The sequence below is a fragment of the Podarcis vaucheri genome (assembly GCF_965113315.1).
Source record: "Podarcis vaucheri genome assembly, chromosome: 5".
Classification (NCBI taxonomy): domain Eukaryota; kingdom Metazoa; phylum Chordata; class Lepidosauria; order Squamata; family Lacertidae; genus Podarcis; species Podarcis vaucheri.
The window spans coordinates 26,969,479-26,994,466 of NC_138763.1; the positions used below are offsets into that span (position 1 = coordinate 26,969,479).

Below are 24,988 nucleotides of genomic sequence, written 5' to 3' on the forward strand. Positions count from 1 at the left end.
ATAGATGGGTATATAATTAGTTGAATGTTCCACAGTAAAATCATGAGCTTTAAATCCCAGAATCAGTGTCAACTCCTCCTCATAAACGTCAGGGACAAGAAGAACCACTCTTTTATTTTGTCAAGTAGAAGATTGAAACCGCTCCACTGCTATTCTATGTTATACCTGGCACAGATAGAATATGTTGGCAGTGGTAATAGTACTTATTTATTTAAAATGATATCCTATTTTTCCACTACAGAAGTCTCCAAGGCAGTTTGCAACCAATTTTTTTTAACCCAATGGATTATTTTAAAATCTTATTATTAATATTATTAATATTAATAATGTTGTTGTTGTTGTTTATTCTCCAAAAACTAAACCGTTGATACTGGTAAAACAACAATACATGCACAACAAGGCAGTTGATGTTGCTTGCTATTTAAAGCTTTGGTCAACAGAATGGACTTGGCAATGCTGTCGAATTTTTTGTGAGAGGGAATTTCAGGGTTGTGGCTCCTTGCTGCTGCCTTCATCCATTAGACATCCATGCAACCTTCCATGGTGGGAGCAGATGGAGAAGGGCATCTGATGACGATCTTAACTGATGGGTAGGCTGATTTTCCAAGTACCCTGAATGACACTATTACTAGTGGTAGTAGATACAATAGTGGTAGTGTTAACGGCAGCAGCAATTTCCTCAATACTAGTCAGTTACTAACCTTGCTCGTGCAACTGAAGCAGATTTTGAGGACTGGGCTGTTATTCATTAAAAGAAAGTTGAGCCTCCCAGACTTGCAACAGATCTTGTTCTTCCCTACATCAAGCCACCATGAAGGGGGGGGCTGGAAGTATGTTGGACATGCCAATAAATTAATGATAAATTATTAAAGCATGATTGGAAATATTGCCATTTTTCACAGCTGTCACTTTACGTATAAAAGCATCAGCACATTAAACTAGTTACTGCTTTTTCATAATTGAGACTTTAGCTCCAAGCTGTGCCCTCCAGCTTTTCATTAATCACCAGGACTGAAGTTCAAGCACAATGACAGCTTAGAAGGCATTAAATGGGCAAAGTATTTTCCAGGTACTGCTAGGAAAGGCCTTTTAGTCCTCTAATCCTCGGCTAATTGTTTTTCAAAGTCTCTAAACAAAATCTGCTCCTGTCGTCTCTTAGTGACAGAATTACCAGGGGCCTGCCTTCTCTCTTTATCTTGGGCATGCTTTCTCTCGCTGTAAAATAGACTGAGTGCCTATTTGTTGGTTCCATAGAACAGGTGCAAAAGGACTGCGATATGTAAAACTGTAACTGATACTTAACCAAGGAAACATTGATTAGACTGGCTGGGAAACAATACTTCCTGACTACTTACTCTAATCATACCATTTAATTTGTCATAAAAGAAGCAAGATGGCTTGAGTGCTTCTCTCTCTCTCTCTCTCTCTCTCTCTCTCTCTGTGTGTGTGTGTGTGTGTGCGTGTGTGTGTGGCTGCACACGCACACACAGTTTGCTTCCTTCCATTTGCTAGTAGAGGAAACCCATTCATTTGGGCAACCTTCATTTGACTATTTACTCACAAAATACATGCAGTATACACCACTCTGAGCAATAAGGCTTCAACTGTACTCTCATGTTTGGTTTCATTCAACACTCTCCCTCTCTGTAAAGGGCTGTAGATCAGAATTTAATGGATGTGCCAAAACATTCTTCCTTTTGTATAACAAATTATCAAGTGCATTGAGATTCATTAATTATGTCATCTAATTGGATTGAGGCAGGTGCAAAATACCTCAGATGAAGTGGTCACTGGCAGGAAGGCCTCAGTGCAAGCTTTTCTATTAGAAACCAGCATGTCTCCAGACTCATGGAATTACTTTCTACTTATTGATTAATGGCCATAATTTATTACAGTGCAGAAGATCTTGCATTGAGTTAAATGTGTGATTAATCAATTTTCCATCAAATTATGAACAGCCGCACAGTTGCCAGAAAGAAAATACCAAGTGAATTTTTCCCATGGCGTTGAGAATATAAGGTATGAGGACTTCTGCTTGAGGAGAACTAATAGCTGTCTATCACATGTATAATATTTCCTGCCACACTGATAAATGCTTAGCCCCACAAACAGGCCACAGGTAGGCGTGATTGAGAGACCACCACATACAGTTTGTTAGCTGTCTTTCATCTATAATGAAATATTCCTTAAACCCATTTCAAAACAATTTATTAATGCAAAATGCATTTCTGCCTTCAGCCGGAGATATATCATTGTTAAGTCAACAATATTATATTATAAACTGATAATTGATATTGCAGGAAGGAAGTGGGGGGGGGATCCCTAGGCAATGTAGAGATGAATTTGAGATTTCTGTGTACAGTAGCTCATTTTTATTTTCCATCAGAAACACAGACTTATAACTAATTGATGTCACTTCCAATCGGCTAAAAATTCACATTACATGGGTACCATGGGAATACTTGATACTGGGGCCAGTTGATGTTAAGAAGGTCCCATGGCACCTCGGTGCCTCTTATTCTAAAGAAGCAACAAGCTCCCTACCGCTACTTAAACTGTGCCCACTGCAATGTTTCATTAATTCTCCAAGGGGCTCTCAGTGGCGTAGCGTGGGTTGCCAGCACCCGGGGCAAGGCAAGTAATTTGTGCCCCCTAACCCGTGGATTTGCGCCCCCTAACCCGTGGATTTGCGCCCCCCAACCCTAACCCCCAGATGTTGCGCCCGATGCGGCCAGCCCCCCTGCACCCCCCACGCTACGCCACTGGGGGCTCTCCACCTCCATTACAATGTAGTTTACAGCACTCTCTAAACACAGAGCTTGACAAACAGTGTAATAGAACCTATTAAGGATGTCTTTTCTTTAAAAGCATTAAAAATGCCACACACACATGCACACTGAAGACATAGGAAATCAGGGTACAAAAACACTCTACGGCAATCTAGACTTATGAATCAACAAACCACATAGACTTCAGTATAATCTCTGGCAAGGACTTTTTGGAAGTCGTGCATCCCTCTAAAACACAGTATTTGAAAGTTCCATTGAAAACCAATGGTCCTTCGTTTCAAGTCATGTGCGTGATTGAAGTTAAGCACCCCTTAGTTCCAGTGAACGTAATTGTGTGAGAGGGGTACTGTTACGTCTTAACGTCCCTGGGGAATATGAACATGTATTTTAACTTTCTTTGAATTTTGCCCAGCAAAATAAATCAAAGTTCACTTATTTGGTTTTGTTTAATGAAATGTATATAACTCTCACTAGAGCAAATGCCCACTAAGAGGCTTACAATAGGCAGCCTAAAATATTCATTAAAACACTAATAACGAATAGAAAAGCAAACATTAAAACAAGTTACATGAACATGAACCAGCATGAAGAATCAGCCCAAGAAGCTCTTGTAGGAACTTGAACTATGCACAAGTGTCTGTTTGCAATACTTGGTTATTTTATCTTAAGACTCATCCCACGGTTCCTTCCCCAGAAGTCTAAGGCATCTTGTCTCTCTTTGCTCCTCTCTCTTCATTTCTCTGTGTCTTATGGGAGAGCAGGGGGAGGGAAGCTAGTTACAGCAGGAGGAGGTGGAGACTCCTTGGCTTCTTCAGCAGCTTGCCTCCACTCTGGCTCCTGGCCTGCCTCCTCTCCTGCCTCTCCTGGACAGCCCTCTGCCCCAGTCTCTCCCTGCTCACTAAACCCTGTTGCCTCTTCATCTTCCAACACCTCCTCCTCCCAGTCTTCTCCCTCGTCTCCTTCTCACCATGGTCCCACCACCAATTCCCTGGCTCTGAGTCTTCTTCCCCTGGGAGTTCCCCAACTGGTACCCCCCCCCACTCCTCTGCATCCAGGAAGTCCATGACACAGACCCTGCTTCACAAGTGTTCTTACCTGGGTGAAACGTCCTTGAGGTCTGGCAATGTCTCTTACTTGTATGCATGGGGGTGGGGGGATAAAGAGGGCTGTGCATGGAAACTAGCTCATTGTACAAAGGTAGAATTTGCATTAATTACTTCACACTTTTCTGCCTTTATCCAAACCACCAATTGCAAAGTGGCCCTCCGACAGTTGTCCAGGTGGGAATGGACAAAAGTGCTGTAAAAAGTTATCCACCCCAGGGCTGAGATATCTAACTCTGTCTTTAGCTCCCCCAAATTCAGCTCTGTGTAGCAGTTGGCCTAAAACCTTGTCAGAAAAATAAATAATTCCAAAGCTGGAATCACTAGTTCCTTTCCTTTATGTACTATGGAAAAGCATTCAAAGTGTAAAGCTTTAGTAAATGATTGTTTAATGGCAAAAAAATGGCATGCTCATATTAATCTTTCATCACAAATAAGACCCAAATATCTGAAATATTTCACTTGCTCGGTCACCTGCCTACCAAGTCGCTGTTTACTTTTCTGTGATGTATTTTGGAGTTGTTGTTAATGCTAACTGCTTCTCCCAGCATAGGGATTTGCTGTTCCTCGTTGCTCACTTTTGGCCCCTAAACATTTTTTCTTTTAGAAAAAAAAGCGCTGATAGAGACAATGTTATTTCAATGAAAGCAACATTATTTCTATTGACAAAAGAGCAGAGTGAGACTTCAAATGTGATAAAAGTTGGTATTAAATCCATAAAAAAAAAAACATAACAGACCGGTGACTTCTTGTGTTCTTGTGTCTGTACATCAATTATCCGCTCCAAAGGGAATGTCCGGTCTCACCTGATTTGCACTTGGGGATTAAGATTAGGAACACTCCAAGCCTTGTTTGGACTGCCTGGTTCATGCTAATGCTGGAAAACTAAGAGTCCTATTCAAAAAGAAATATTTGGCTTGCTTCCCTCCAATTCACATTATCATTACTCAAGGGAAGTATCTAATGCTTTTCCCTACATAAGTTGTTCTTGTGTGACATCTATTAAGCGTGTGTTTCCATACCCCAGTGCACCTAGTTTTGTGAACACTTCACTTTTAAGCACCTCCGAGATGTACAGCTCTGAAAAAGGGCATCGAGTCAGATGCTAAATAGGCCTGCATAGCTCTGAGGTATATAATGCACATATTCATCAAAAGCCTTTGAACAAATCATTAAAAAGTGGAGAACTACAAGTTACTAGTGCCCTGGGAGAAGCAAAAATTACATGCCGTCCACTCAAGTGAGTAATTGCCGGAGCATACAGTAAGGCAGTGTATGAAGTACAGCAGCTTATCTATGAAGTGGAAACCTTTGGCCCATCACACCACACACGGATATGTGTCCCTGGAGAAACGGGCTTGTATGTGGGTATCTGTACAGTCTCTGCCAGACTTCAGAAACAATTTTGTGGCAGCTGAACATTGTAAAACACGTGCAATATTTATTTGATTTGAGGCTGGGATTTAGAATGATTACTTCAACAAAGGGTGTAATCACCTCTTCTCCACTGGTGTTTAAAGAAGCAGTCCAAGAAATCCAGTCATGTTCTCATAAGCTGAAGACTAATTTGCACTGCTGAAAAGAGCTAGAATTACCGGGTTAACCAAATCAGGTCTACATAGGGCATTGGTCTGACTTGGTACAAGGCAGCTTGCTATAAGGAACTTTTTAATGTTTGATGTTTTATTGTGCTTTTAATATTCTGTTGTGAGCCACCCAGAGTGGCTGGGGAAATCCAGTCAGATGGGTGGGGTATAAATAAATTGTTGTTGTTGTTGCTTATGTTCCCGTGGCTTTATTCCAAATGGCTGCATGCTGTCCAGTACCTCATGCAGACACCAGGGCTTTCCCAGCCCTGCCTCTCACTGATGAAGTACATAGAGATTTGCACACATGGTTCGATTGTATGTTGGATGGGATTTGAGACATCCTTATGTAAAAAAGGTAAAGGACCCCTGACAGTTAAGTCCAGTCACAGACAACTCATCTCACTTTACAGGCCAAGGGAGCAGGCGTTTGTCCACAGACAGTTTTTCCGGGTCATGTGGGCAGCATGACTAAGCCCTTTCTGGCGAACCAGAGCAGAGCACGGAAACGCCATTTACCTTCCCACCTATTTATTTATTTATTTGCACATTTTTGGCGTGCTTTCGACCTGCTAGGTTGGCAGGAGCTGGGACCAAGCAACGGGAGCTCACCCTGTCGTGGAGATTCAAACCACCAACCTTCTGATCAGCAAGCCCAAGAGGCTTAGTGGTTTAGACCACAGCACCACCTACGTCCCTTCTCCTTATGTAGCCTCAGCCTATTGTGGGGAGGAGGAATGGTTGTCTCTGAGAACCACTGATCTCTGATAATTTCTATAAATGTTTCCCCATTTTCTGGAAGGATGTGGATTGCCTGAGAAAAATTACTGGAGAGCCAGTGTGGTGTAGTGGTTAAGAGCGGTAGTCTCGTAATCTGGGGAACCGGGTTCGCGTCTCCGCTCCTCCACATGCAGCTGCTGGGTGACCTTGGGCCAGTCACACTTCTTTGAAGTCTCTCAGTCCCACTCACCTCACAGAGTGTTTGTTGTGGGGGAGGAAGGGGAAGGAGATTGTTAGCCGCTTTGAGACTCCTTAAAGGGAGTGAAAGGCGGGATATCAAATCCAAACTCTTCTTCTATGCAGATTAAGCTAATTTGCATTGGAAAATTTTCAGTTTGCATTGGAAAATTATCTGATGCCCAAGAGAGTGATCTAAATTAGCAACTTTATTTTACTATTTTACTTGTTATTTAGTTAGCAAAGTGAAACACTTTGAAACTCACAAACTTGACTTACCCAGTATTGCATTTGCAACTTGTATCCATTCCACAGAAAAATAATGGGGGTGGGGTGGGGGAATCTGCCATTGTTGCTGCTTTTCTGTCCTTCATACTATTCTTGTGAGGCATGGGATGGGATCACTGAGATTTATTTACTGAGCACTTCTGTTTTGGAGATTCCAGGGATGGGACTTCTGTATTCAAAGCAGGTGCTCTACCCCTATGACACTACTTGCAACATTCCTGCTGCAATAGCTAAATAGAACCTCAGTGAACAGAATAAGTATACTTATTCAATGCATCTGCCGAGGACAAACAAGAATTTAATGATCACCTTGATGCCTTGTTCCTTGTGAGTTTCTTAGAGACATCTGATTGGCCTCTGCTGGAAACAACAGAATGCTCAACTAGATCCTGTCTGGTCTACCACGGCAATCCTTATGTCTTTATTGCAATATCTATCCAGCTAGAGGAACACCATTCTCCTACTTCTGTTGGCAGTTCACATGTCTCTTTTCACTTTGTCTCCACAATTTTAATGAGTGTGGTCACAGATGTTACAGTGGTCAAGGCCATTTCTTGGACACTGATGCTCGCTGATAATAGGCTGAACATATTCTTAAATCAAAGTCTTAGCACTGACTTCTAAAGAAGATATGTTAACGTCAGTCACCAGAAGCAGCAAAGAATGAAATGAACATTTATTTGACTTATGTCCTATATGACTTGGTTAGCTAATTAGTAGTCTGCTTTGTATATTTTTGAGAGGGGACTCTGTGCATGCATGATGTGTACACACTAGAAACTGTTGAGAGCAATCTGTTCAGCATTGGAAACATGTGGGAGACAGATGAGCAAGAGTTACACAACTAATCTGCATATTCTAGTTAGACAAATTTGGCACTTTCATGAACAGAGACATAGTTTGTGTAGCTTGTGAGAGCTGAATGAATTCAGAGAAAATGTCTAACAATTCTTGAACTACTTTCATTCGTCTAACTAAACACTGAATTCTTTTTAAAAGTTATTATAATATGTGTGTGACAGGTCTTCTAGCATTTGGCACACAGTATTCGTTTTAAGATCAAAAAAGTCAAGCTTTGCATCTGCATTGACTCAATAACACCAGCAGAAGGCCAACTAAATGCAAAATACCGTGTCACATTTAGAATCACTGCATATTAGCTTACCTACTAATACAAATCACCAGAAATTCATCCAACCCTGAAGGTCTGAGAGCACACCTGGAAAATGATATGACTTGAACCTTCTTCAGAGGACTGGATCTATCCATGTGCTGAGATAAATGTATAGAGTAGGAGCATGACTATACCACTTCACCTGCCCCTGCTATAACACACTCCGTTGGCCACACATCCTGAACATCCATGTGTTGAGCATTATTTCTGCAAATGCAACCATATTCACAGAGGCTTCCCATTTTCAGACATTGTGCTCAGCATGCAGGTCTCCAAGGGCTAAACCAACAGGATGAGTTATGTCAGGATCGTGGCCAAGAAACACAATTCTACATTCTCCCTGTATATAGTCCAATGCATAGACAGCAATGTCCGAAGAGGTCTTTGGTCTGAAAGACATTTTGTGGTAGCCACCTGATGACATGATCAGTGCACAGATGGAAAAGTCAGTAGCACATTTATATATGATGTGGAAGATCTATGCTCATAATCTCTCACGTTTTGCTTAATAACAACTTTGGAGAGGCAGTTGTTATTACAGTGGTACCTCCGGTTGCGAACCCACAGTGGTGCATCTGTGCACCCACGGGTTCTGATTCGCCGCTTCTGCGCATGCGTTTGATGTCATTTTGCAAAACCTGGAAGTAACCCTTTCCGGTACTTCCGGGTTGCCGCGGAACACAACCTGAAAAAACGTATCATGAAGCAAATGTAACATGAGGTATGACTGTACACTGGAGGAGAGACTTTTAATACTTCTGCCTGTGCCCATCAATCCCACTCCAAATACTGCTATTTGCACTGGAAGGTAAAACAAACAGAGAGAGAGATGCCTGTATCACTTCCTCATAAGGCAAATAGCAGCTTGTGGGTCACCCTGATACACTGTGAGATGCTAAAAATAGCAGCAGCATGTCTATCAGCAATATGGGAGACATTAACCCCACTCTTTCCCATCCTGGCCCTGACTGGATTTGGAGGCTCCATGCCTTCTATTTACTGTAAAAATAGAAATACAGGAAGTCCTGATTTCCGATCTCCCGTGGATAGTTGTACCACTCTGCAGATTCAGGAGCTTGCAAAGGGACACCAGTGAAAGGACAGCCTCCATGATATATAGAAGTTAAGCTGCTGGTGTGTGTGTTTTTGTTTTGTTTTTTGAAGTGTGAGGTATTGAAATGACTGTGGGAATGTTCAGGGATGCAGGAGAGGATATATTGTCTGATTATATCCTTATCCAACTTATGTTAACAAGTTCCACAATTTCAGCAGAGAAACATTCCCCTCTTTTAAATTTGCAGCGGATACGTTTTGCTCAGGCTCGCTAAAGTCTCTATAATAACTGTTCTGGTATTTTCCCCTTATTCCCTCATAAAAGATAAGACACGACACAGTATTCTACAAAAGTATAAAAAAAGAGTTTACTCACATTCTGTTCACAATCGGATTCCAGAAGGCAGACTTATCTTAGAAAAGTAACATACACCTGGAAACTATTCTATAAGAAGACAGTCCCTTTGTCCTCTCTAGGCTGGAAGCCAAGAGGGCATCTTTGGCTAAGCAGATGTTGCTTCTTCAATGCATGTGGTGAAAGAGAGAGAGATGGCTGCCCTGCCCTGTGCTTTTGTTGTTACCTGCACAGGTGAGGCCACACCCACCTCTAGTCACATGCAGAGGAAGTCTGTCCCAGCCCAGAAGGAAACAGGAAGTTTACCTGCTGGCTGGACAAACATTCCAAACACTCAATGAATGTTGTACTTGACTGCTCCTGTGTTTCACATCCCACAATGACCACCTTCAATTATGATCAGAAGAAAATATTGAATTGGTGCAAATGCTAGGCGGCAGGTGCAAATTCCTGCTTTGCAGGGGGTTGGACTAAATGATCCTCAGGTCCCTTCCAACTCTACAACTGCATGATTCTATGATACACGCAACACAAGAGAAAGACTATGGCATACTGTTTGAGAATTTGCACCAGCAATTCTCAAACGGTAGGCCATAAAACAGCTAGTTGTGTGCTATGAGAAAAAGTAATAATTCAATAATTTAAAGTTCTGGGGGAAATTCATTAATTGTTCAGCTTTACTCCATTCTGTAGCAGCATTCCTGAAAGTACGTACCTTGGGAGAGTTCTAGGGGTGTGAACCTGGTCTCCATTAATGCCACAGCATTTTAAGAAGGGTAACATAAGACCTTAGGAAAGCTGGGCATACATTTTCAAAGGCAAGAAAAAGCATGTGTGGTTTTATGCTTCGTTTTCATGTTTCATTTGTATGCCCTCTGCATTTTTTTTTCATGTGGTTAATATCACTCAAGCATGGCTGATATTTTAGTAGTTCGACTTCATGTTATTTTTATACAAAATATACCCTTGAGGTAATTTCAATCATTCCCAACCTCAAACTGAATTTAATAATAAAAAATAGTCTATTGAATTAAACTGCATATGCTAAATGTTATCATTGGCACAAAGATTAATTTTCCCTGGGCAAAAATTAACAATTTAGGCTGCAATACAGCTACTGCGGCTTGTCTCTAGAAGGGAACAAATGGAAGCTAATGGAGTAGGGTTCATATACACAGCAATACCAGGAGATTAGCAGTGTGCAGCTAGCTTGAAACAAACAGTAAAGGAGGCTCATCAACAGTAAGCAAGGCCCTTAAAGCATAGTGTTCCTATTCCAGAGCTCCATAGGTGTTCTGATGCACTTCTGAAGCATCCATTTGAAGAGGCACATGTGGTGTATCCCCCACCATTCATGTGGATGGGTGAAGCTCTTTGTTTGCATCAGATTTCCCACATATACAAGAATAGCTGGATCTGATTCAATATGGACAATGGTTAAGTTCTCACCCAGTTTATGTGACACACTTTGACCAATGCTGAACATTGCACAAAGGTCAGAGAGAAGCAGTAACTCATGGTTTGTCTTTCCCTTTGCAGGAATGGTTGAGAAACCTTCAGGAGATCACTTGGAGTGAGGCAGAGCAGAGAAGTCCCTTATGAAGTGGTAATAATAATCTGTGAATCCTAGGAAGTGATATTTCCTTGTGGGGTGTGTTGTTGTAGTAGTGCTTAAACCTTAGCAGGGTTTATCTAGAGTTCCGGTGGATGGAGGGTGGAATTACAGACCACAGGAATTCTATTATCATTCTTCAGCTGGTGGCCTTATAACAGTGAAGGCAAGTCTCTGGATGCTATTGAGGTTGCTTTTTATGGGAGAAAGCACTAACAAAATGCCTTAAGGTGCTGCAGCATATCCTCTGTGGTCTCCATCAGTTATTCTCCTCCTTGGTCACCTGGGAACGGCCTCTTCTCAGCTGCAAAGGCTTTGGCTTGGCTGTCGAGGGAGGTCTGCAACTGATATCATTGAGAAAGGAGCAAGGGGAAGGAAGAGGGTGAGTTGGCCCCTGTGGGCAGCACAGAGCAGGGGGAAAAATCCTATTTTGAACCAGGCAATAACAAACTTTGGCAATGTCAATAAATTCAACCTGGACTCCGAGGTCCAGCGCCGAGGGCCTTCTGGTAATTCCCTCACTGTGAGAAGTGAGGTTTCAGGGAACCAGGCAGAGGGCCTTCTCAGTAGTGGCACCCACCCTGTGGAATGCCCTCCCACCAGATGTTAAGGAAATAAACAACTATCTGACTTTTAGAAGACATCTGAAGGCAGCCCTGTTTAGTAAAGTTTCTAATGTTTGAAGTTGTATTCTGTTTAATATTCTTGTAGGAGCTGCCTAGAATGGCTGGGGAAACCCAGCCAGATGGGCAGGGTATAAATAAATTGTTGTTGTTGTTGTTGTTGTTGTTGTTGTTGTTGTTGTTATCATCATCATCATCATCAACAACAACAACAACAGTGGGGAATCACCAGGGGCTTCATTAGCTTCACCATTTGAGCCATAAGGCCATTTTGGTCAAGCCACACACACACTAGATGTCATATATTATGTCAGGTGTGTGGCAGGTAAAGGTGTAGCTGGGCTGGAAGAAGGTTGGCAGGCACTGCAGATCAGCTGATCAACAGCACCTGCAAAGCTCTGTGATCAAGCCCAGAGGATGAGCTGATAATTGAAGCTTCTGCACACAGTGCTGTGCAAAAATGGGTCCACCCAATGTCCTTGTGACACCAGGTGATTGGCAGTTAGATGACTACGCCCACCTGAGGCAGGGAGGATGAGGGTCTGGGTAACAGGCCCACCCCTGCCATAAATTCAGCCTTCAGAACTGATATTATGCATGTGTATTTTGTCCTTAGCTTTATCTAGCAAACAAACAAAATGTAATGTGTAGAGCAGCCCTTAGACACATTGATCTCTGTATAGGAAGCAAATACATACATGTATTTATTCCTGCTTGGTCATTGTGCTCTTTGGGGGAATCTATGCTGTTGCAGGTTCCCCTATGGCTCAGTTGTGCAGCTCAGAACTACCAGAAGCCTGACATTCAATATTGTGAGCCCAGGCCTGTGGAATGCCAGCTGAGATTAGTTAGGCACCTTCTTCCTGAACATCACGTGCATGATTGCGTCTTTCTCGTTCTGGCAGGCATTTTGATTTTAGGATACATTTCTATTTGTTATTGCCCCATTTTCTATGGGTAGTTTTTATGTGCACTGTGTAGAGATGCAAATAATTAAGCAGTATATAAAATATCTTAATTAAAAATGAATGAATAAAAAACGACCCCACCCCTCTGAGAGATGGCTGGTACCAACTCTCAGATATTGAAGGCATCACCTAAATATATACCTTTTCGCTTCGGCATTTGCTGGATAATCATGCCTGTGCCTGTTTGTTGTCATTATTTTACATTTTTCAGGTTTCATTTTTCATTAAGAGTGATGTGTTATGTTTATTCCTGCTATTTTACTATATGTGTTGTGTTTTAACTTTCCATGCAATCTGCTCTTGGATTGCTATCTTAATGAAGAGTGGGTAATAAATATTTTAAATAATAAAAAAAACCTCTATCCTGAAATGTGGTGGGTTTATATTATGGTGGCTACCCAGATAAATCAGCAGATGAGAGCAATCACTTCCTGATACGTTTACCTACCTATGACAAAATAATAGCTTCCCCATCTCTGCTCACCAAATAAAGGCTATTTCGATGATGAGGAAGACAATTCATGTGTGAAGAGGCCTGAAATTCTTTGATGCTTCTTCTTTCCTTCTTCTTCCCAGAAGCCACACTGACCTTTTTGCATTGGGTGGAAGATCAGGAAGGACAACAGATATTCTCTCTCACACGTCTAGCTCTGCCACTCAACTACCACCATTTTGGTGGCTGCTGTCTAACCACCACCACACTGTGGGATGGATGAGGGTGGCCCTTGGCTACTGGCAGTCTAGGAGCCCCAGTGCCACTTTGTCACTGTAGCAAAGTGGTTGGCAGAGCCCCTACAAGGCTGTGTGGGTTGCCCATACTTCATTCTGAGGAAGGCTCCTTCCTCTGGACAAGACACTGTGAAAGAGGTGGCCCCAGAGACCACCTGCACTGCCACCATTTTGCTGCAGCAAGCACTGCTTAAGGTTTCATGGTCACAAACTACTCCACAAGAATCCTTCAACATAAAGAAAATCCCCACTGGATCAGGCCAGAGGATCATCCTGTTCTCAGTGTGGCCATCTGGATGACTTTGGGAAGCCTGCAAGCAAAACTGGAGTGCAACCAAGTGAAACATTGCCAGCTGAGAAGATGATCCTGGAGAGATTTGTACACCTGCACTGCTGCCAACGAATGTAGTGTCAGAAACTCAAGCAGCAAGTGAGGGCCCTAGGAACTGAAGAGATAAGTGCTGGGGGGGGGGAGTAGTGGCTGCAAGTCTGATCCAGTGTGAGGGACCCTGCTGAGGAGGGCTGCACTGAGGTGGAATGGTGGGAGCCTCCCCCTCCCTCTGCTCCTGATCAAGATCCTGAATCTTCCCAGGAGCAGGAGGACAATATAGATTTGGAACAGTGGTTTGCAGAGGGACATAGTTCAGAAGGCAGAAGCTGGGAAATATTGGATGGGGAACAGCCAGGAGAAGAAACAGTGGGAGAGAGAGGGGGGGTTTAAAATATTCACTCTCTCTGGAAAGCATTCATCTGCTCTCCCCACAGTCTTGAAGAGCTGAGAAAGTGGCAGAACAGAAAGCACACAAAACACAAAGGGTACAAACTCAGGTTATAAGACAGAGAGGTGACATGGATTAATAGGGACGTAAGGGGGTGGAATTCTTAATTGGGAGCACCGCCATTTCTAGGAGATGGTTTCTTTGTTCTCTCACTGTGATTATTAAAGTTTCTAACTGGGAAGAAGACTCCCTTTCCTTGTTCTGCTTATCTACTGCCATGGTGGGGAGGAAGCTGATTGCCTGAAGCCTGACATCTAGGCAGCGGAATACTTATACTCACAGTCCATTTGACCTATGTTTTCTGTAGCATTAGATGGCATGGATCCACTGCGTGTCTGGCAACCACTGTGCGGTTACACTGGAATCAGAAACAGATAGAATTAACGAGCCATCATGTTCATCTCATTTCATGAAGAAAGGTATTAGGTTAGAAACCAGAGATATTACTCAGTATGGACACAAGGGCAGTCATCCAGACATAGAATCATATAATTGTGCAGTTGGAAAGGGACCCAATGGGCATCTAGTCCAATCCCATGCAATGCAGGAACATTTGCAACTAATTCAGTACTTCTGGAAAGACTTTATTTGCAATAGCCCAGCAACTGCTCAGACGTGAGACAACATGGGTGGCCCATTTAGATGCATGGGTGGGTTTCAAAGTAATGATGTACAGTACCACTGGGTAGACATCCTTGGACTCACATAAAGTATATATTTGGATAGTGCCCACACTGCATGAAAGACAACTAACAAACAAGGGGTATACTGAAGTCAAATAAAAATGAGGAACATGTTGATTTAATGGTTATGACTTTCATTCAGGCTGCTTGACTGGTACAAAACAAACTGTACCCTTTGAAAGCAATATTTTATAGAGATGATTGTCATGGGTACAGGTGATGAGGATACAGGGACTGAAGCAACCAGTGCACCTAAATCAGGATAAGTTGTTATTAATTGCCATCCAGTGCTTGGGCAAGTCTATGGGTATTATGGATTTTCATAGACATTTCCTATTCCAAATCAATCAAAATGTAATAGTGCAACATGCAATAATGGGAATGAAAACAGGTAAGTTCAAAAATCAAATGATTGGAGATTCTGTTTTCCTTACATTCTGCAACAAGTATTTCCATGTAGCTGGCTCATCAAGGGTAATGGATGTAATAGCGAAGGTAACTTCATAATGAAACTGGTCAGGCTAGTAAATAATAATGAAATTAGTCAGAGTAGATGGAAGGGCTTTTTTTTGTCTCATGTGACTGTACCATTTCCCAGACTCAAATTGCATTTTTGGATTTTTACTGAAGATATAAAACTAGCTATGCAAACTTTTCTCAAGTGTTGAATGGATAATATTTGCTGCAAATATTTGGAAGATTACTCAGAGTTTCTTTTACATGAAACAGCTACTAGTTCGTAGAAAGAATTATTCCCCCCACCCACCCAACTTTGTAGAGACCCCCATGCCCATTGACATTTCTCTGTTTAATTGCAATTTAAATTGTGGTGTATTTCATTAGATCTCAGAATGGATTAGTATGCTCCATTAATTTAGTAGTTACATATTTAAAAGGTTTAACCCTTTATTTTACTAGTCTTACATGAATCTTGGGCTACAGATTTTAAAGAGCTTCTTCAGTTTTGGTAACTTCATTGCTGTTGAAGGAGTGTTTTAGGGGTCAGGCTTTAAATTACAAAAAAAAAGTGTTGGTATTTTGGGTGTTATGAAAGTTCTTCACAGGAATTCAAGGCTGATATGGCCCATTATTCTCTATTAAAATTATTAGATCACTATATATTCCATTCACATAATTTATATCCTTTCCTTCTCACCTACATGGTTTATTTTTTATTTTTGAATATAATGAGCACTCACACTTTACATTGTGGATGCCCTTTGCGGGATTGTACGCGGTGCTACAGTTCCCAGGAAACTTACTGGCAAACAGGGGCTGGCCTGCCTCTCAGTGTTATTATTGCAGGATCATGACCAGCCTCAGTAGTCAAGTTTCATTGCTGGGAGGTGGGACCAGTCCCATTATATGTAGCGGGTTGAGCTGACAGTAGCCAGGCAGTTGGCTCAGGAGATTCACCCTCCCTTAATTTAATGTTTTCTTGTTTGCAGGTTAACTTTTTCTTATTGTTTAGCGGGTTCTGCTACAGTTGTTGACTGGTTGCTGTTGAAGGACCGGGAATAATTTTTCCTGCATTGGCAGGTTTTTTCTTCCCCATAGCAATTTGTTACAACTTTGGCGGTTTATGGCCTTGGGTGGAATCCTTTATTCTTTTCTTTCCTATAATGGGGTGTGTGTGTGTGAAATGGTGACTCACCCCCCTGCGGTGGCGATTCCAGGGTCCCCTCTTAAAAGGGGTTATATAATGGGTGTCACTGGCCATAAACTGAAAGGTTGTCAGTGAACTACCCTGCGTGCAGGTATATGGGCTGGGCTGCCTGCGTACACATACCGTATTTTTTGCACCATAACACTCACTTTTTTCCTCCTAAAAAGTAAGGGGAAATGTCTGTGCATGTTATGGAGGGAATGCCTACGGGTGGCATGCCTACGGATTTTCCTCCTCTAAAAACTACGTGCGTGTTATGGTCGAGTGCGTGTTATAGAGCGAAAAATACGGTACATCTCGCAGTGCACCCCCATATTCCCTTTACCCAGATGTGCCCCAGTTCCCCCAGCTGGGGGGCTGGGAGGGATACACGCCCAAGGCCAAAGCCAAGGTCTTCCTACATTCAGAAGTTAAATAAAGTTGTGGCCTAATATTAATACCATAACACGTAGTCAGAGTCTTTCTTCCTTCTTTATGATCCCTGGGGGCTGGGGCTGTCATGGCCTGGTAACGCAATAATAATAATTTTATTATTTGTATCCCGCCTATATTGGATGGGGTGGAGGTCTCCCTCTGCTCAGCCCAAAATAGTCCACTTCTCCAGCACACAAATCCTCTCCTCTTTCCTCCTGCCAAAAGTGAAGGTGGATGGGACAACCACTGGCAAGATTCCCACCAGTGCTAGCCCATAGAAAGCCTCCCAAATTTGCATTCCAGTGAGGGGCTGAACTGGCCCAATATCCACTAGATCCTGAGCTGATCTCACTCCCATCGCTTGATGGCACTAGGCCAGACCTGGGTCCAGTCATTCTGACAGCTCTAGGCTGGCATAGCATGGAACAGAGGATTGTCTCCTCCCTCCACGCCTTCCATCCTAGCCAGCCAGTGTGAGTGACAGGGCTGTGGATGAGGTGGTAGCTATTTGGCAGTTGTTCTGGAGGAAGTCCAGTCTGCATTTGGGAACGGCAAAGTTAAACTAGTGTGCCAGTTGTGCCCATTCCTTGAGATGTCTGATTTGGCCACAGCGTCACACAACCTTTGGTACAACCCGTTTGGATACAAATCTGTTTGTTCTACTGGGGTTGCCTTCAAAAAGTGCTCAGAAACACCAACTGGCTCAAAAAGCCACAGCTAGTTTGCTGACCAGGGCTGGTTATAGGGAACAAACAACTCTCTTGCTGCAACAGCTCCACTGCATCTGAGGAAAGACCCCCTTCCTCAGTGTGGGATGGTGTGGGCATTCTGAAGGCCGTTTTATGGGCCAATAGGAAACATTCCCATGTCCAGCTAGCCAGTTGCATCCATGGTAACCACCAGCAATGACAATGGCCGGTGAGCCCTGCAGGAGGCAGATGGAGGGACACACAAACCACCGCCCCTCCTGATCCAACTCCTGGCTCATCATAGGTCTGTCCCTGCTGGTTGTGCTCAAGTGTTGAAGCATGTCCGGCAGGGGCATATTTGGCTCTCCTCACCCCCACCTTTGAATGGCAGGCACTTTCCTCTGCCCCGGGCCAAATCAGAACCTTCGTATGAAACTCCCTGCAGTTTCCAAACAGGTTTGCCATGCGGAAGATAAACACAATTCCAAAACTCCCTTGGTGGTGTGGAAGGAGTCATGTGATTCTTTGGATCCAGGCCATAATATACATTACTGGAAGTACAGCGGTTGTGCTTTTGGAAAACTGGCTTCTCTCTTTGTGTTTTACACACTTAAAACTGCAATCCTGCAGAGCACTCAGCTGATTAACTCCCATTGCTATCAGTGGGGATAGAAAACTGCCTAGTTGCATACAGGATTGATGCAAATTATGATTTTCAATATATTTGTGGCTTTGGGAAAAGGTCATCAGGTTTCCTTGGGAAATAGTATACTTTGAATAGAGTGATAACATGCTGAAATCATATACAGATCTTCTACTATTTTGGGCTGACTGGCTGAAAGTCTTCCACAGAGAACTGTAACAAAATTTGTTCAGAATATTTAATAAAATTGTTGTGGCTGCATGAACTGCTGTTTGGTTTATTTCTATTAGGAAGAGTAAAAATTATTATTGTATGGGGGGACGTATTTGTATTGTGCGTAGATGAGGTCAGAACTGATTTAAGAAGTTCTGAGCAGGCATCACACATAGCAATGATATGTATTATTTTCATCCTCACCCCAACCCATATACTCATTCCTAAACACACCTGTTTGAAAAGGGGTTTATTGGTTTAGCATTTATTTTCACATACAGCATGCTTAGGATTTTAGGTTTACACAAAAGGGGCAGAGGAGGGAGCATTTAAAACAATGCTTCTATTCTATGGAGCAAGTTCAAGTAGAAAACATGTCAGATTTTTGTAATTATCTCATAATGGTTTTAGCCAACTTTGAATCCCCTGCAGAACCCTTTTTTTTAAAGTCTATTTTAGTTCTAAACCAAACAATAAATTTCAAAAGTTTGGTGTTCCTATAAATTTATACTGACATATATGCCGTGAGCCAAACTGGAAATGGAAGAGAAGATTGCTATGCAAGTTATTAAGTGTCATCACAACATCAGTTTCCTTTTATAAAACATATGAATCCACAAGATGCAAATGGGTACTTTTGGGATGCTTAACTATCAGTGTAGCATCTGATAGATGCACTGTGAATTTATCACAAGCAAAAAAAAAAAAAAAAAAAGAACATTAAAAATATATAAGTAACACAGTTCTTTTGGGAATTTCTACAAACATACAAAAATCAAGAATACAAAAATTAATATAATTCTGATTTTAGCTGCCCCTCATGTTAATTTGACGATTAAACATGCCAAAAAATAGGAGATTCTCATTTGTTCATCTTCTGTCCATTGACATAAATTTATGAAAGACTGCTAATGATGGAATAGCACTGTCCACTTTTTAAAAATGTGATGATTAAAATTAATATGCAAAAGTCAACAAGTTACTGTTTCTGCACTTACCAAATACTAACCAATTCAATCATACTTTTTGCCACTGAAATTATCTGAAAACCCAATCTTTAGGACTTTCATTTTTTACTCTCCTGTCCCTTTTTTATCTGTTTTAGGGATCTGCTGTCTTTCAGTTTTGTGGGTGATTTGCAGAATGACTGGAAAGAGAAAAAGCAGGTTAAAAACAGGTTCAGATCATCATTAACACAACACCTCAGGAACAAGGTACTACTGTACTTGAAAGTATTCAGTGCCAAATTAGATTGGCTCAGTTTCTTGATGATTATTTAAAAGTTTCACAAACCCAGTCCTAAACACTTTACACTTTTATTACAGTGGGACTAACATTCATGCAAAATAGTATGTTAGGATTAGAAAGCTGGGGAATAATGGATGAAAATGACAGAGTGCTGGATTTGTTTTTTTTTTTTCAGTTTTAGGAGGGCATATACTCCTTGAAATTAATGTATCATACCAGCCCAAACCCTCCAAGCTGAAACTCTCATATGGGGAAGAAATTGAACTTTGACTGCAATCCTGAAAGAGTAGGATTATATTGGCTATAAACCCTTTATTGATAACTGACCTCCCAAAAGTTAGATTTTTATATGGCCGCTTGTACACGAATTCATATATCTATTCAAGTCAACCTACTTGCATGTTCAGCATAGAAGCAGAACAGCGAGTTTGAAACTGCATTCTTTGAAAAAACCTTTAAACTCAACAAGTCAAGTTCATAAAGGAAAGCTGCTTCAAGCCTTGGCTGAATAGAACAGATATTCCTCTCCATTTATGTTTCTGAGGGACTATTAAGATTCCTTTAGTATATTATACTCTTCTGTGTACACACCAATGAAATCTTGTTGCTGCCAGTAAATCTATGTATGATTTATATCCTGGGCAATGCAAGATAAAAACAGTGCCCTTCATGGCCTTTTTCCTTGAAATTCATTTATTTTAAAATACTTTATGTAAAAACCACCACATTTCACAGGCAGTTTGTTTTGCCCTTCTTGAAAGTTTCTTTCTGCATCAGAACTTCAAGCATTAGCCTTCAAAATGTGTGTGTGTGTGTCTTTTAACTCTTTTGTATTATTTTGCAATAATCTTATATCCATTACAGCCTCGTGATTATCACTGGAAACAATACAAATATCTGTTACAGCAAACCCCAGCTACACCATGTTTACATGGTCCACCAATCCATGAGGGTGTTCTAACTTCAGTTTTAGCTATACATCTCCCCACCTAATTTTTCCATACCTCTCACAACTCCAGAATTCCAACCCTCCCCACCATCCCATCATATTTGAACTTGGAAAACAGAGAAGGGAGGAATCAGCTTGTAATTGAGACCGTTACCAGATTACCAAAAACTGGTGCAGGAATTGTTAATGAGTGACACCATTAGCAATTTCCCCCCCTGACTGAAGACCCTGTTCAAATACCTTGGACACCTTGTTAGCACAGAATGAGGTGTTCAATCAAGAGACTGGGAATTGGAAGTACCAAGGCACAGTTTCTGAGTGGTGATTACAAGGGCATGAGTACAAGTGCCAAAGTAGCAGTCTTCTACTCTGCAGGAAGCTGAACAACCTTGAAGTCTACATTTGTAAATCAGCCAGGATGATTATAGAAGTCACAAGTAAAGAGAACGTATGAAACAATTATTTGCACCATTCTTTCACTGTTTTAATTTGCTCTTGACGTGAGCAGAGAACTGCTAAGAGCCACTGTATGTTTATTTATTTTTTCTTCTTCTTTTTTTGTAAATTTGGTACCAGGAATAGCATTTTCAGAATAGCAAGCCAAATGTCTCAAAAGTAGAAATGCAACAAAGAACAATTGTTTGCTGGTGAGCAAACCGCTTTCAGTGCAATAAGTATTTTGCCTTAATTCCTACTAAAGCACCTTTAATACATATAGTCTGTAACCTCCACTGACACACACACACACTTTTTTTTTTAAGATTCCCTCTTTTCCAAAGAAAAGGGGATGGTTTTTTTTGCAAATTAAAAGTGTATGTTTTGCTACAGGGAAGTATACTTCCTAAGCAATTGTGTACTTGCACAAGAAAAAAGTTTGAGAACATTTTAAAAAGTTTTTCACTTGTGTCCAGCAAGTACTTTTAATTAGGTACGCTGTAAACAAAAATATTTTTTCATGGAATATACAGAAATTCACTGTAGTTTTCAAGAAAATTCTATAGTATTAGCACTTTAATAGTCTGTGTTTACACAAAATTTAATTACCGGTAAGTGATATGAAAAGCATGGCATGTATATTTTCCCAATTCTATAATGTACTGTTCTTTAGTAATCACCATCCTTCATTTTAAGCCTCTGATATGGTAATACATTCTGTTGAAAATCATAGGGATCACTTTTAAGCATATAAGTCAAATGTCAAATACTTCCCTAGATATTTTTATTTCAAATTAATAAAACACTGATTTCCACTATTATGAGATCTGCATATTCATGTGTATGTGTGTGTGTGTGCGTGTTTGCAATTAGTATTGGAGAATCTACCTCATTTTAATAATTTGCCTCATTTTATGACATGTGTAGGAAGAAAATGCAGTATTATAGTCCTTTTTGTTGCCTATATTAGGTAAACTGCATGGCAAAATAGTTTCCTACCCTTTTCTAAATCTGAAAATTTATAAATAAGAATTGTGCAATAATTCAGTCTTAAGAATCCATCATAAAATGTATTTGGAAATAATAACTTTTTCAACATTTTCCACATCTTTTCTGGATTTCATTTTACAGCTTGCAAAAACACAGACATCTTCAGCACCAAAGGAATCTGGGTGTGTTTGTATGTGTGTGAAAGCTTATGGTTTTAATGTTGTTAAGGACTAGAACAACTATGTATCTAACTGCTGATAGATAAAAATGAGAGACTTTTAATAAATAATCAGTTACATAAATAATACACTGGATTCTCAAAGCAGAACAGAACATGTTACTTTGCATAAATAATCAATCACAAAAAAGTTTCATTGTAAACCTTAGATATGATACTGAGAGACTTGCTGTTACTGTCTTTTTTAAGAAGTAGGTGCATTTGTTAAAACTGTAAATAAAGCCAAGCAAAACTGATGTGTACTTTGATAATTCTAGACACCTCTTAAATTTATATTTTACCATCTCACAGACCCAAGATAAAAGCAGCAATTGACAGAACTGGTTTTTTAAATATACTTTTCTGGAAGCTGTACATTTTCTGGGTTTTTTTGAAATGTAGAGGGCGCTATTGCTCATGTATTTTGTAACTGTTTCCACATTGGGGGGGGGGGGAGAAAAACCTCACATTTGTTTAATAGCTTGATGTTTACATTTCTAAAGTTTCCCATACATGGGGAACAAGAACATTTTATATTCTCTATTATTTGAATACAATCACTGTCAAAGTTAAATGTCAATGTTTCCATATAAAACTCACTTGGCAGAGATTGATACCTCAGCGCCTACTTCTTGGTATTCCAAAAGTTGCAGAGGAAATAGTTTCATTTTTGACAGTTTAAGCAGGAAAAAAACCATACTTTTTAAAAGTGAAAAAGCAATTCCAGTTATTCTAAAGCCGATACACAATCCTACACACACATACACACACAAGCATGCAGTGTAAAATCTTAGCATTTGCTGTTCAACACACCTTACCAGCAGAGAACAGTGTGTAAGGTTATATCACCATGGATAATTTTCAGGCATTCCATACCCTACATAGCCTGCCTTATAAATAAACTCCTGTGATATAATTTTTTTTTAAAATGCATAACAGTGCAGTTTATTTACAAAGGCTGGCAACGTCCCAAATGCAAAGTTAAGAACTTCAATAAAAGCAACTTTTAGGCTGCAGTACTTACATACTTGTCTGAAAGTAAGTTACATTGAACTTAATAGGACTTACTTCCAAGTAGACAATGCAAAATTAATTCAATGTGATATTTTCTCCCTGAGTGTCTTTGGTATGGCACTTTTATTTTGTTGGTTTTTTTAAGTATAGAATATTATTTTGGAACACGCTTTTTCTAACTTCTTTTCAGAATAAAACACCTCAGTCAAACAAACTTCATTGTTCCTCAGCTTCCATTAGCTTTAAAAATTTGTCTCGAGAGTAGGTACTCTTGAAGAATCAAGTCATTAATGCCACATTCCTTTTAACATAAACTACCACCACAGCTACAACATTTTCATACATTTTTCACCCTTTCTCTGCCGTGGCCACAAGCAAACACACTTGTTCACTGAAAACGATGGGTGGAAAGATGCTTAAAGCATGATCTTCATACTTACCCGGGAGTAAACGCATGGGACTTACTTCTGAGTACAGAGACACAGGAATGTGCTGTAAGTCTGTGTTGGATTGTGACTTGTATCTCTGTGGATGAAGAGGGAGAAATGGAAAAGCAGCTCAGTTAATTCCAAAATTCCAAGTTTCAACTCTGTGTCAGAAGTGTAAGAAAGTTGCTTAGCTGAAAAAGAGGGGGGGGCATCTATAGTCCTTTTCTGAAGTGAAGTATTTCTTAAACAGGCAATACAAAAGCAGGTCTAGGGTATTGAATTAGGTCTTCTAACTTTTGTAGGCACAAAAAGTCACCTCTCCGTCTCAGTGTACTTGTTGAAATGAAACTTGAAATTTGTAGAGGATTTAATTATGGTTTGTCCATATCATCATTTTCATTTGCTTACAAATGAAGATGAACTGGTGTGCATACACACGAAAGCTCACACCAGTGACAAACTTAGTTGGTCCTAAGGTGATACTGGAAGGAATTTGTTTATTTTGCTTTGGCATGCACTACAGTTTCTTTCACTATTCTACTACATCTATTGATTTCAACGGATTCTGTGTGAATTCTATATGCATCATCTTGGATCCATGTTGGATTCGGAAATGAAAAGGTAAATGTTGAAAAGAGTGCGTTTTATTTAGACTACTAAATTTTAGAGTGAAGGGATGTGCTCATTTCAAAGAACACTTTAAAATAAATTGGCTACTTCTCAAATAAGAAAATGGGCATTAAAAAGAACGTGCTGTTATTTCCCCCACCACCGCCACCACAACTGCCCTTTTATTTTAGTTCAAGACAAGCTGTGGTTGCAAATACATTTATCAAGAATAGATAATACTCATTGTTTGCTTTTGTTCAGGCCAAGATTCATTCAAAAGTTTGGTGTTTTTTTTAAAGAATCTGAAAAAGAGGCTTAAACCTTACAGAGTAACAGTTGCATTTTATGATTATCAAGTCCTTTTGGACCAAGTCACCCAGAGCTTGACTGACTTGGATGCTGAGATGCATTTGGCCCTGTCTTGATGTCAAATCGCTGCCATCAAAACAATGGCTCATATTACAGGAAAATCTTGTGCAAATGAGCCATAATGGAAGTGAATGACAATCTCCTAAGAGTATGCGGCAGGATTCGCCTTTGATCTGAAATACTGTTAATCTTTCTCAAACATAACACTAAGTATACTTGGCAAATCCTGTAAGAGAGAGTTTTCATATAGTGCAGGCCTGCAGAATCGAGAGCCGTTAAGTGAAATACATGCCAATCAAGAGTTCCATATTAGCTACACAATTCTTTGCACTTCTGAGCATTGTTCTGGATATTATTATTATTATTATTATTATTTTGTTCCTTTGTAGCAAGTGGGGTGGGGTC

The 24,988-nt window shown here is 40.6% G+C and overlaps 1 long non-coding RNA gene across 2 annotated transcripts; it reads right to left on the minus strand.

The window, feature by feature from the left end:
- Window positions 1–9,334: 9,334 nt before the first annotated feature.
- On the minus strand, window positions 9,335–23,698 carry LOC309533383. Of its 2 annotated transcripts, XR_014220194.1 has the most exons (5): window positions 23,618–23,698; window positions 19,323–19,471; window positions 15,134–15,220; window positions 13,149–14,374; window positions 9,335–11,241 (listed from the first exon to the last, which is right to left on the minus strand). It is a non-coding gene; the product is annotated as an uncharacterized lncRNA (long non-coding RNA). The 2 variants fall into 2 exon arrangements; XR_014220195.1 differs by lacking the exon at window positions 23,618–23,698 and having other exon boundaries at window positions 19,323–19,643.
- Between the last annotated feature and the right edge of the window lie 1,290 nt (window positions 23,699–24,988).